At 38.4% G+C, this 12816-nt stretch overlaps 1 long non-coding RNA gene and 1 pseudogene across 5 annotated transcripts; one reads left to right on the top strand and one right to left on the bottom strand.

Annotated features, from left to right (window-relative positions):
* Nucleotides 1-249: 249 nt before the first annotated feature.
* LOC149014710 (putative E3 ubiquitin-protein ligase ARI8 pseudogene) lies at nucleotides 250-2567 on the bottom strand (annotated as a pseudogene).
* Nucleotides 2568-8497: 5930 nt separating this feature from the next.
* Nucleotides 8498-12816, top strand: LOC149014709 (uncharacterized). 5 transcript variants are annotated; one of them, XR_016173648.1, is made up of 8 exons: nucleotides 8498-8999; nucleotides 9190-9273; nucleotides 11344-11533; nucleotides 11636-11698; nucleotides 11814-11871; nucleotides 11964-12040; nucleotides 12154-12229; nucleotides 12315-12816. It is a non-coding gene; the product is annotated as an uncharacterized LOC149014709 (long non-coding RNA). The 5 variants fall into 5 exon arrangements; XR_016173646.1 differs by having other exon boundaries at nucleotides 11636-11871; nucleotides 12315-12815; XR_016173647.1 differs by having other exon boundaries at nucleotides 11344-11698; nucleotides 12315-12814.

Genomic DNA, 12816 nt, shown 5'->3' with positions numbered 1-12816 from the left:
TGAATGCACTAGGACTCGCTGACGCGGACTCTCTTCACTCTTCAAGCGTCAATCGTTTCCTTGGGAGTGCTTTCCTTGTCGAATATAGACTCTTGATAGGGGGGGGTTTTTGTGCCCTTTTTTTTTTTTTTTTGGGGGGGGGGGGCTTTTTTTTTTTTTTTGTTTATTTGGGGGTTTTTTTGGGGGCGGGTTGTTTTGTTGTAAATAGTTGGTTTTGGCTCCATTTTAACCCTCTCATCCACAACAGAAGAAATACAATCATTCTTTCCATTTGTGTTTTAAAATTTACTTTTTTAACTTCTAATTTTTTAAGCTTTCAATCCATTGCCCAAGCCAAGTTCAACACGTTGACTCTAGGCTCTATCTTCCACTTGTGAATCAATGGGTTTACTAAAATAATAATGTTGCATTTGAATTTTTTTTCTTGACCAAGTATTGACCTTATTGCAAAAAATAAAAACAGTAAGAAAGAAAAAGCATATACAAGAGGGATGACTAAAACATCAATCTCACTGATAGACCATGTCAAATAGGTTCAGCTAAGAGAAACTCTACAATAATGGCACTTCCAATAAATTAAGAAATCAAAAGAAGTTTCCCTAATATATATGTATATATCTTAACAAAATTCAGATTTAAATGTAAAATAAAGCACCAGGAGTTTTGATCACCAGACGAAATCATCATCTCCATCATTGTCTCCTTTCCAGTTCTTCGCCCATTTCTAGCTGGTGTGCTTCATGCTATTAACATCTGAGAGACCATTTTCCAATGCTTGGACCAAGTTCTCAAAGTAATTTTTTGTCACCTGAGTAAACTGAACCAGCTTTAAACGGAAGTCTCTGAAGCCAGGACTTTGTTCTTCAGCCTCAAAATAAACATTTAGTTCTGTCTCTGCACAATAATGAAGTCTTTCCAGCCCAGATTCCGCTTCACCCTGCAAATACTCAAATAACTGTCTCTTACCATGTTCATAATCAGGTAGATAATATCCATATGCATAAGTCCATTTCAGTACTCTCCTGCATTCAACTATTTGTAACCATGCCTCCTTGATGAATTCCACCTGGGCTGAGGATTCACCCTGTGTAACCCTCAATTTGTCAAGCTTAGTGGTTTCCATTTGCCGTAAATCTGCCAATGCCTTTTGCCTTGAAACCTCATTGCTTGCCCATCGTTCGTAATAATGGTTATATCTTTCCAAATATCTTTTAGCTTTCTTTCGTGTATGCTCCTCCTCATTATCCTTCCTTGTTGCTGGACCAAATGTATTACATGCCGATTTATGATCAGATAAACTATTGAGGCATAACCAGCAAAACCGAAAACTACAAGGAGGTCTACATTGCATATGCATACACCCCTTATTCTTCTCAATTGGCTTTTTGCACTTGGGACAAGGTTTCGTATAAGCTAAAATCCAAGTTGTATTTTCAGCTTCAGAACTATGCTTCTCCATCCACTTATTTACAGTCTCACAATCCACTGGTCGGTGAGCATCCTCAGCACAGTTCCAGCAGAAGCTACATGAGCAATCACAAGTAACATCATGGTTCCCACTAACATCAAACTCACACTTTACAGCATATTCACAGCCTGGAGAAGGACACCATTTGATGTTCCTATTTTTCTCAACATAAGATCTAACAAGGTAACCAGAAAACTTCACCTTTTCTTCATTAGAAGAAAATCGATCCATAAAATCTTGATCAATGGCAGCATGACAGGGTGGATCAGGACAACGCAGCATCAAACATCCCTGTCCATCGCTAATAGCTGTGCTAATATAACCTGTCCAACACGAAACACAGAAGAGATGGCCACAACAAGCGGCTGCCATATCATTAAGAGAATAAGCATCAAAACAGATCCCACAACTAGCTTCTTTAACTGTATCTGAATATTCAACTATTGGTTTCTCTAGCAACCCAACTTTTTCACAAACTTTCTCCATGTCGGTGAACCAAGCATCGTTAACTTCACTGATACTCCAATTATAATGGTGCATAAGAATATTAGACCAAGTTCTTGAAATTGAAAGCACAGTAGATACCGTCCCAATATCTTCATCTATGCGTCGACGTATATCAGCCTCGCTCAATACACTATACCTCTCCTGCTTCGGTTGCAACGTCTGGACCGCAGAATCAAGATAATTCCATTCGCCATGTTCAGCTTCCTCCGTTTCGTCGTGAAGATCATATTCTCCTTCCTCCGAATCCTCGTAAAAATCATCTTCTGAATCCATATCCCTCGACGAAAGATCCAAAAACGTCAGAATTTCTTAAACTCGAAGCTCTTTCAAAATCCAATACCAAAAGAAAACTAGAAAAATAATGGTTACGGATTCGATTGCAGAGCGAATCGATTTTTGGAACTGCTCACGACCTGAACAAGCAAAAGCCGTTTCCGGAAGAAAACCTAACCCTACTCAACTCCCCCAATTTTCCATTTTGGAAATCCGATCGCTAAAACCCTCAATTTATTCTACTGGAATCCTAGCGCGCAGACCTTTTCCAGGCGGGAGACCTAGTCGGTAAATTCTCACAGTCCTACTCACTTTTGAATTTGATCTGCGAAATCTCCGGGATTATAATTTAGAAACCGTTACGAAAAGGAGAAAAAAATGAAATTAGAATTCCTTACCGGAATCTTATCCTGGCCATTTCTATAACACGTGTCCTAATTAAAGGTGTACTTGGTACCAACTTTGAATACCGAAAATCAGAATCGTACCATATAGAATTTACATGGTATGTATGGTACGTTTCGATTACGTTTCGGTACTACAAAAACGATTCGGTACTGTTTCGATATTAACTCGGTGTAAGAAAACAATTTAAACACAGCATTTAGTGCAATACAATTTTGGTACAAATAAACCTAAGCCACTTTTGTTATTAATTCATTAAGATCGTAATGAAATTGCGATCAAACACCAATGCAGAGTTGTTCTAGTGGTGAAACCAACACCTCTTAGTATTGGTGAGGCATATTAATATCCCATCCCTGGCTTAATAAAGCCCTTTGTACAAAAAAAAAAGGGATAATTACTATTGGTCCCCTGTACTTTGATTTTATTACTAATGTATCCCCTGTACTTTTCTTAATTACTAATACAACCTTCAACTTTGTCTATAATTACTATTGCCCCCCTACCGTTAAGTTCCATTAGTTAACTAATGATGTGGCATCTTTATATTTTCTCAAAACCCCAAAATACCCTTATACTTATCTCTTTATTTATTTACTCTTTTGTCAAGTTATAGTAGTACCCTTAATTAACTGTGGACAAAAAAAAAACTATAATCCGTTTTATTATAAAAAAAAAACACCAAATAAAGAAAGAATGATTGAATAAAACTCAAATAGAAACCGAAGAGAAAGGAAAATCGAATTCAACTCAAATTGGAAACTGAATATCACCTAAATTATTTTCAAAATAAATGAAGTTTAGTGAGGGTGGGAAACCAAATTGGATTTGGATTTTGTTCATTTCTTTAATTCAAAATAAATGAAGTTTAGTGAAGGTGGGAAACCAAATTGGATTTGGATTTTGCTCGTTTCTTTAATTCAAAATAGATGAAGTTTTGTGAAGGTGGGAAACCAAATCGGATTTGGATTTTGCCCATTTCATTAATTCAAAATAAATGAAGTTTAGGGTAAAATTGACAATTAATCTGGTTTTATAAATGGGGTAGCATCGTCTTTTGATTTCTTAATTTTAATGAAAAGCAAATTAGACATTACATATTCAAACTTAACGGCAACTTAACACCGTTATAAGGAAGGGGGCAACAGTAATTTCGGTAAGAACAGGGTTTTATTAATAATAAAATCAAACTACAGGGGGGCAACAGTAATTATCCAAAAAAAATCGATAGATATAATCTGATACTGATAAAGACAAAGCAAGTAAATATAAGAAGAGGAGTGGAAAGTGTTATAATTGTAAAATTACATTTATATCTCTTAATTTGGTACCGTACCAATTCGGTATGGTTTTGGTACGTAGAGTACCGAATTTTGAATGATGCAGTTTTAGACAACGCGATTTGGTACTGTTAAATGGTTTCGGTACGTAATTAACACCCTTAGTCTTAATATCACATCGAAATTGAAGTCCATTTACAAGTCACATTAAAGAGTTGTGATTAATTTTTTTATAAAAATTGATGTGACTTGTAAATAGACCTCAACCCTTTAATGTGATGACAAAATCACTTATCCACAAGGTCCATTTCCTCGTTAGAAATGGATTGGATATCAGTCCTTACTGGCCTCTACGGCTCTACTGCCTCTAAACCTAGGATGGAAAAACATGGGCTTGGGGATGGGCTAATAACTTATATTTTGAATTTGGGCTCAAGTGCTATTGAGCCTCTGGTAGTGGCCTTTACTTTTAAGCAAGGAACGATATCACCGTTGCAAAATTGGTGGAGGCCGGCCATACAACGCCTCAAATGGAGTAGTTCCCGTAGCAGAATGGAAGCTGGTATTATACCAATATTCAGCCCATCTTAGAAAACGGAACCAATGGTCAGGTTCATCAACGACAAAATACGTAAATAGGCTTCCAAACACCTATTGAGCACTTCAATTTGCCCATCAAACTGAGGGTGATAAGCAGAACTGTACGAAAGCTTAGTGCCTTGTAAACGAAAAATCTCTTTCCAAAAATGACTGAGGAACACAGAGTCGTGATTGCAAACAATCGAGCAAGGCATTCCATGGAGCCGAATGATCTCAGTAGTAAAGATATCAGCCACTCTCGCACTAGTATAGTAAGACGGAAGAGCACAGAAATGGGAAAATTTGGTAAGACGATCAACCACTACCATTATTGTGTTCTTACCATGAGAGGAAGGTAGTCCCGTAATAAAATCCATAGACAAATCTTCCATGCCACTGTTGGAAGTGGTAATGGTTGAAGAAGGCCGAGAGGTGGAGAAGTTGTCGTTTTCACCTGTTGACAAACTTCACAACCAGAGACAAAAGCTTTGATGTCTGCTTTCATGCTTTTCCAAAACAAATTAGCAGCAATTCTCTTATAGGTGCGCAAAAATCCAGAGTGACCTCCCTGTGGAGTGGCATGAAACTCTTGCAAGAAACGACACTTCAGGTTAGAGTCTTTGGGCAACACCAATCGATTGTGGAAAAAAATGAGTGCATCACGTATGCGGTAATGGGGCAACTCTTCGGGTTCAGTGACTATGCAACCCTGTAATTGCTGAAGCTCAATAGATGCCAAAATTTCATAACGTAGCTCATCCAAAAAATCCAACTGTGGAACAGAGACAGTGAAGGCATGAATAATTGCTGTAGGGACTCTGGATAGTGCATCTACCGCAGAGTTTTCTTTACCAGGTTTATATTCAATATCAAACACATACCCCAACAATTTGGTTAACCAGTAACATTGCTTAGGAGTTTGTATGACCTATTGAGATAACTCCCTTAAACTTTTGTGATCTGTATAAATCACAAACTTCCTGCCTAACAAGTATTGTCGCCACTTAGCCACTGATTGAGTAATGGCATACATTTCACGAGCATAAGCAGAAGCGGCATGTAATCTGGAGGACATCTTCTTGCTGAAGAAAGCCACAAGATGGCCAGATTGAGCTAACTTAGCACCGATTCCACGACCCAAACCATCGGTCTCAAGAGTAAACGGTAAGTCAAAGTTGGGCAATGCTAAAATTGGAGCTTGAGTTAACACCTTTTGTAAATTCTCAAAGGACTGTTTTGTGCTTCAGAAGTCCAATGAAAGGTTCCATGCTTAAGTAAGTCAGTGAGTGAAGCAGCCAATTTAGCATAACCTTTAACAAATCTCTTGTAATAACCTGTTAGACCCAAAAAACCACGCACCTCTTTAATACTAGTTGGAATGGGCCAAGAAAGTACCACTTGCACCTTGGATGGATCTACAGCCAAGCCATGGGCTGAAATGATATGGCCGAGGTAATCAATCTGTTGCTGACCGAAAGCACATTTGGGTCGTTTTGCAAATCTCAGGCTATATATGAGCACATCATCAAAAAATATCAAGACAAATTGGCGCAAATATGGCTTAAAAACTGAGTTCATCATTGCTTGAAAGGTGGCAGGGGCATTGGTTAACCCGAAAGGCATAACCAAGAATTCAAAATGCCCTTCATGAGTACGAAATGCCGTTTTTGGTACATCTTCAAGTCGCACTCTAATTTGATGATAGCCGGACCGTAAATCCAACTTAGAAAATATGTGGCACCATGTAACTCATCAAATAATTCCTCTACTGTAGGTATGGGAAATCTGTCTTTAATGGTAATTGCATTCAATGCCCTATAATCCACACAAAAACGCCAAGTTCCATCCTTTTTTTTAACAAATAAAACTGGAGAGGAAAATGGGCTAGTGTTGGGCCTGATTATTCCTAATGCCAACATATCAGCTACTTGTCGTTCCAACTCATTCTTTTAAAAATAAGGGTATCGGTAAAGACGGACATTCACTGGTTCACTGCCCTCCTTAAGATGTATCTGATGATCCTGGTCTCGGTGAGGAGGTAACCCTTTGGGTTCATCAAACACCATAACAAATTCATTTAATAGTTCTTTTAAGTCAGGGCCCATATCCACTTGAATTTCAGATTATGTTTGGTCCAACTCAAGTAAAAATAATGTTGAATGCAAATGGGCCTCAACAAGTTTCTTAAGCCCATGGAGTTGTAATTGAGTTGGGGCAGGGTGTGACTCCCCCTTTAAACAAATTTTGTGGGCCCCATCTTGGAACTCTAGTGAAGGTGTACGATGGTCCAAAAGGACTGGTTCTATATTGGCCAACCACTGAACCCCAAGTATCAAATCAGCTCCAGTCAAAGGCAGAACATAAGCACTAACCACAATGGAATAATCTTGAATTGAAAGAGGTATCTTTGGTATTTTACCTTCACACCAAAGTTTATTACCATCTCCTACTAACACAGTAATATTTGGTGCTGCTTCGACGGCCAAGTTCAACTGTTTCACAACGTTAGACTGAATGAAATTATGTGTACTACCATTATCAATCAATACCTGCATAGGACGTCTGGCAATAATTCATAAATCGCAATGTAGAAGGAGTGGTTATACCAGCCATTGAATGATACAACAACTCCGTAGTGAATCCTTCTTTAGCCATCTCATTCATTGATTCACCCTGTTCTGCATCAGTTTGTTCCTCTTCCCGTCTTGAATCCTGATCATACTCACCCAAGAGCAAATGTCTAGATTTACAGCAATGGCCAGGAACAAATCGTTTGTCGCAATTGAAACATTGTCCTTTTTCACGCCTCTGCTACATCTCAACCGGGGAAAGTTTCTTAATCGGCAACGAATTTGGCGGTGGTCCTAGCAGTGCAAGCTTTTTGTTCGACAACAATGCTGGAGGGGTAGGCAAGAGAGGCGATTGTGTTGAAATTGGTATTGCACGAATAAAAGGTTTATTCTGATCAATAAATTTTGCTTCGTGAAGTCGTGCCAACTCCACCGCGTGTGCCGATCTTGGTGGTCTAAAAGCCATGACATCATTTCTTATATCTGGTCGTAGTCCTGAGACAAGACAACTAACCAAAAAATTCGGTGGAAGGTCCGTCGTTCGGATAGCCAACGATTCAAATTTACTCTAATATGCAATGACTATAGTGGTTTGGTTTGCGTAAGCTTTGAGAGGAAAGCTTGTGGATCTTCCCATGAGGTGAGTTGCTTGGATCTATACATCCACTGGTACCATGATAATGCTTGTCCATCCATATGAAACGATGTTATCAATTATCATCATCCTCTGTTCCTCCAGCTTCCCGTGAAACTCAAAGAATTTCTTTGCTTTAAAGATCCAACCTAATGGATCATATCCAACGAATCGTGGAAAATCCAATTTAACAATTCGAGTTTGAATAGATGCGGAAGTGAACGCCATTGTAGAGGAACTAGGTATTGCTTCCCGCAGTACCGGCGAACTGATGCGCAATGACTGATCCAAGCAACCGTCCAACACTGTTAACTTGGATACAACAGCCGTCAAAGTATCTTTCTGATCAACGATCGAACTTTGCAACTCATCCAACCTTTCTCTGTGTTCTGTAGAAGCAACTCCAAGAACCTTGATAGCCTCTTCTAGCTATCTGAACCCCGTTCCATCTGCCATGATCCAGTAGGTCGGACCAAAATGATAGAGTCTAGAATGAAATCAGTAAATCTGAAGAAGAAAATGACGGAGAAAAAGAAGAGCTAAGGCCGTGTTTGGTTCCGCGTTTCCCTGGAATCAGGTTCCAGGAATCATGATTCCAATTAAAAAATCCATTTGGTTCATACTTGACTCGGAATCAGGGTTTTTCCATGATTTTATTGGAACCTGCTTTTTACTATAAAAACCCGATTTCATTGGAAACCACCTCAAGAAGTGGTTTCCAAATAAAATCACCCAAATCGAACCATGGTATAAATATGGGAGACTCAAATAGAATCACTATTATCGTGCTTTTCTGTATCTCTAGGGTTCCGCTCTCGCAGAGGTTCTCTTCCGTTCCGTTGAGATCCATCGATTTGGCTTCCATTCATAGCTTTCTTCTTCCCATTTCTGCAAAATGGCGTCGTGTTTGCCTCTGTTTTGGTGAAGCTTTGGTTGAGCTTCTGCTACTCGATTTAAAAGGTGTTCGACCGTCTCACTCCTCGCTCTCTTCGTGCAGGAAAACCAAAAACGAAAGAAACAACGAGTAACAACAGAGTAGAGGAAAACTAAAACAAGCAAGGCTAGCTCGATCTCTCTCTCTTTCAATTTCTTGGGTAACCTCAAGTTATAGCTCGCGAGTCGCAACGCGTTTAGCAATCGCCGATTAATTTGTCACATTTGCAGCACTGCAATCTGTTGATACACTTAAAAGTTCACTTACCAATTCACCAATCGAAGGTAGTGTTCTTCCAACTCGCGGGGAAAAGAAGTGCCCTTTGGTCTCTGAACCAGCTTCATTGAAGGTATTTTAATTTTCAGTTGGATAAGAGAATCAATTTGGCATATCAGATAGGCTCATCTCATGTTTGAGAATGAATCTTGGTTTGCTTTCTATAGCTTTTGTCAAATGTATGGTGAGTTTATTCTTCTTCCAACTGTTCAGTGATAAGAGCTTAAAATTTGGGTTCTTTGTTATGGAATTGGGCATATTAGGGTTTTGGAAGCTTAGAGACGAGTTATGGGTTCTGGACAGTCATCCATCCGAACAGAGTTTTCGGAGGACCCTCAAATTACGAGGTTTGATTTGATGTAAAACTTTATTTTTCCTTTTATCTGCTTCTATTCTTTCCTACCTATAGTTGAATTGGTAAGTTCTGAAAAAGAATTTCGTCAGCTGTCTCATTAAGGTCTGTTTTTGCTACAAAAATGGGTTCACACTTTTGCGATGGTTGCGTCTTTTTTTTTCTGCTTTTATTTTTTTCAGATTGCTTGATGTGGTCAATTGGGTTTGGATCTGTCACCATAAGTATATTTCTTTTCTATATAACTTGGGTAATGGGGTGTTAAGCTACAACAAATTCTACGCCGGGGTTGGTGACTGTGTTCTACGCCGGGGTTGGTGATTGTGTTCTTCACCTTGTAAGGAATTGTACTTTGCTTGCCCTTTTGATATTCATCACAAAAGTGATTTTTGTCAAATGTGTGTGTTGGCAAGTCTCTCACAAGTGATTTAGAAGCTATATTTTTCGACAACTTGGTGTTGGCATGACCAAGCTTCCTATGCCATGTAAGGATTTTTCATATGAAACTAGGCAAGTCATGTTTTGAGAGGCATTAACAAAGGTACATATAAAAATGTTCCCTTTTCTTGTGCCTTTGAGTATGAGGGAGTGGTGTGAACCAAATTCTAGGGTTTTGTTGTGTGAGTATTGCCCTGAAGTCAAGTTCACTCCAGGATCTCTCTGTTGAGAGCCAGCAGTCTTCTAAGGTTGTAAGTGCCTTTGGTGTGTGGGTTTTGGAAATGTATAGGGCTGGTGTAGGTTGGGTTAGGGTCTAGTAGAATTTGGCCAGGCTTAGGGTTGAAGGTTTCTAAGTTTTGAAGCTTGAAACCTTGCTGTAATTGTGATTTCAGAACTGGATTTTATGTTTTAAGGTTTGAATTCTAGGGTTATAAGGTTTTGAAGGTTTGTAGGGTTTGGGAGTTATAGGAATTTTAGAAACACTAGGGTTTAGGGTTTTTAGAGGTTGAAGATAAAGTGCGGCAATTTTCAAAACCTAAGGGACGAAGGCTTAATGGTGAGGCTAAGGGTAGGGATAGGGTATAGGGGAGGGTGTGATCCAAATGGGGGTGGGGGGAGATTGGGGTTGGCGATTTAAGAGTTTAGAGGGGAGGAGCTTTGCTGCTGCCGCAGAGAAGAAATGGGGGGGAGCTCTTGGGTGGTAGGGAAGGAGGAGGGAAGGGCTGGGGTAGGTTGTACTTGCTTGGGAATGGAAGGGAGCTGCTGGAGTTGATGAAATCTTGCTGGAATTTGAAGAAAACTGCAGAATTCACACACTTTAAAGCTGTTGTAGGTTTTCTGACTTCTCTTCCTCCAAACTCTCGATCACAATTTTATTATTCAATTCAACTTGCTGATTACAGAGAATGAAGGCTTATTTATAGCCTCTTAAAAAAAAGACACTAGAACTCAACTTAGGAAACTGATGTGGAGTTCAAACTAGCAATCCAATTATAATTAAAACTCCCACTTGACAGATGATTTTGATTCCAGCAAGGATTTTATCACATCTCATTTTAGAGGGACCCAATTTGGAATGTAAGAGTAGAATGAACTACAAAGTGCAAAGAAGATGACATCAATGTATATACAATGAGTCAATTTATTCCTGGTTTATAAAACAATAGAGTTTAGTAACTGTGGCTGAGGATCTTACCCAAAAAAAAAAAAAAAATTAGATTGATGCGTTTACATTTTTATCTAAACACTGCACCTCTAACCTCCCTCAGACGCTATGTAATGTTGTTTGCTTTAGTTGCTAAAGTAAACAAAATAGTCTTAGAACTGGATTTATTAGTTAGGACAAAACTTGGTTCTTAGGGGAATGTTGAGTATTATTCTTGATTATTAAAGTAGGATTTATACAACAGTTCAACTAGGATAAGGTAATATGGTTGAATTAGTATGGGTTTACCATGGAATCTATATCTATTTTGAAAGAACAATATCAGCTAAGCTTAAGGGGGATTGCATTAGCATTATTCTTGGTGGTTGAAGAGTTAATATTCCTTCTCATGTCTTAAAAAGCAAAACATGTCTAGCAAACATATTCTTGGTGGTTGAAGAGTTGATATTTTATTGATTTCAGGTATCTTCTTTAATGCTTCAGTTGGACAGTTGGCTGTGTGAAGAATCTTTTGACGGGTCACAAGCACCTAGGGACAATTTACAAGATGGTTATGTTTTTTTAATGAACAATTGCTATTTAGTTTTGGTGCTTCTTTAAATTTGGATCAATTATTTTCTACTACCACCCCCAACAGATCATAATGAAAAAGGTGCATACCAGTTTTTTGTTCCTTTTACTTGAACTTGCTAGCAGCTCTGCTACTTTGTCTAGCAGTTGCCTTTCTTCATTAGCAGCACACTCCTGTATGCAGGTTACTACAGATCATTCTCTAGAACTAACTCTTCCTTTTCTAAAGTGTGTAATTACTTGAAAGGTAAAGTAGCAGTATAAAGCATTAAATGGGTCATGATTTGATTTGTTAGATGTTTCTATTTACAATATGATGCTTGAGTACTTTGGACAATTTATAATATGGTTCAGTACTTTAGACAATTTCTGGGTTTTCATGAGGATGACCAGCCATCTGTTTCTTCACAGCATAATCAGGTATGAATCTAATGCTTCTGAAAATCCAGATCTCCTTCTTCTTCTTCTGGTTGAGCTTCTGTTGGTTGATGTTTCAGTAATTGTTTTTACAGGAAATGGAAGTAAATCTCATCATCATGGACTACTGTATGCCTGAATGACAGGCTATGATCTGCTCAATTAAATCAAGGTTTGTTTTTGTTTTTACTCTTTTTGTTTTACATTTTTATTCTGGGAATCTTTCTCACATAGTAATTCTCTTTCAAAGAGGCTTAATAGATTTTTTCTGCTTTTGTTCTACAGGAATCTTCATCTCTACTAGAAGACATGGCTGTTCTCATCATGTCCTCTGAGAAAATGTACCTTCTAGGATTAACGGGTAAAAACAAATCAAGATTATCTCTCTTCTTTTGGCTTTTTCCTAGTTTGAAGACTGCTTTTGAAATATTTATCTTTGTTTGCAGCAAGAAGCTTTTCGAGAATCAGGGGATCTTGAATTCAATATGAACGACGCAGATGGTGTACATATTGGTTAAACCAGGCTTCCATAAGCCAATGTATATATGCATTGCAACTAGGAGAGAGAAACTGTACCTGTACCTGTAACTGGAATTCTGGAATATTTTTGGCTAATTTGTTTCTTATCTTTCAATTCCCCTGGTTTTCTTGATGGAACAATAGACTTCTGCACTGTTTTCTTTGGCACATCTATGCTTCAAAGTACAGTCTGTATAGTACTTGAGAAGGATAATAAATTTGTTCTTTTGCTTCGGTTTCTTCATAGTTGCAGATATCTTACTCTACTTGTATTCTTAATTATCTCTTATAAACATTCGCCTCCATTTCTTGCCTCTTCTTGTGTTCTTAATTCTCTTATAACATATTTGTTTATGATAAAAGGAGTCTTATCAATGGTCCAGGTACTACGCTTGCTTGTGTATAAAATTCTCAACTTCCAGGTGAGTA

This window comes from Hakea prostrata, chromosome 5 (genome assembly GCF_041222555.1).
Source record: "Hakea prostrata isolate BN-2017 chromosome 5, UWA_Hpros_2, whole genome shotgun sequence".
NCBI lineage: Eukaryota > Viridiplantae > Streptophyta > Magnoliopsida > Proteales > Proteaceae > Hakea > Hakea prostrata.
Note: the sequence above shows the minus strand (reverse complement) of the source record. Positions and strands in the feature narration are given on the sequence as shown.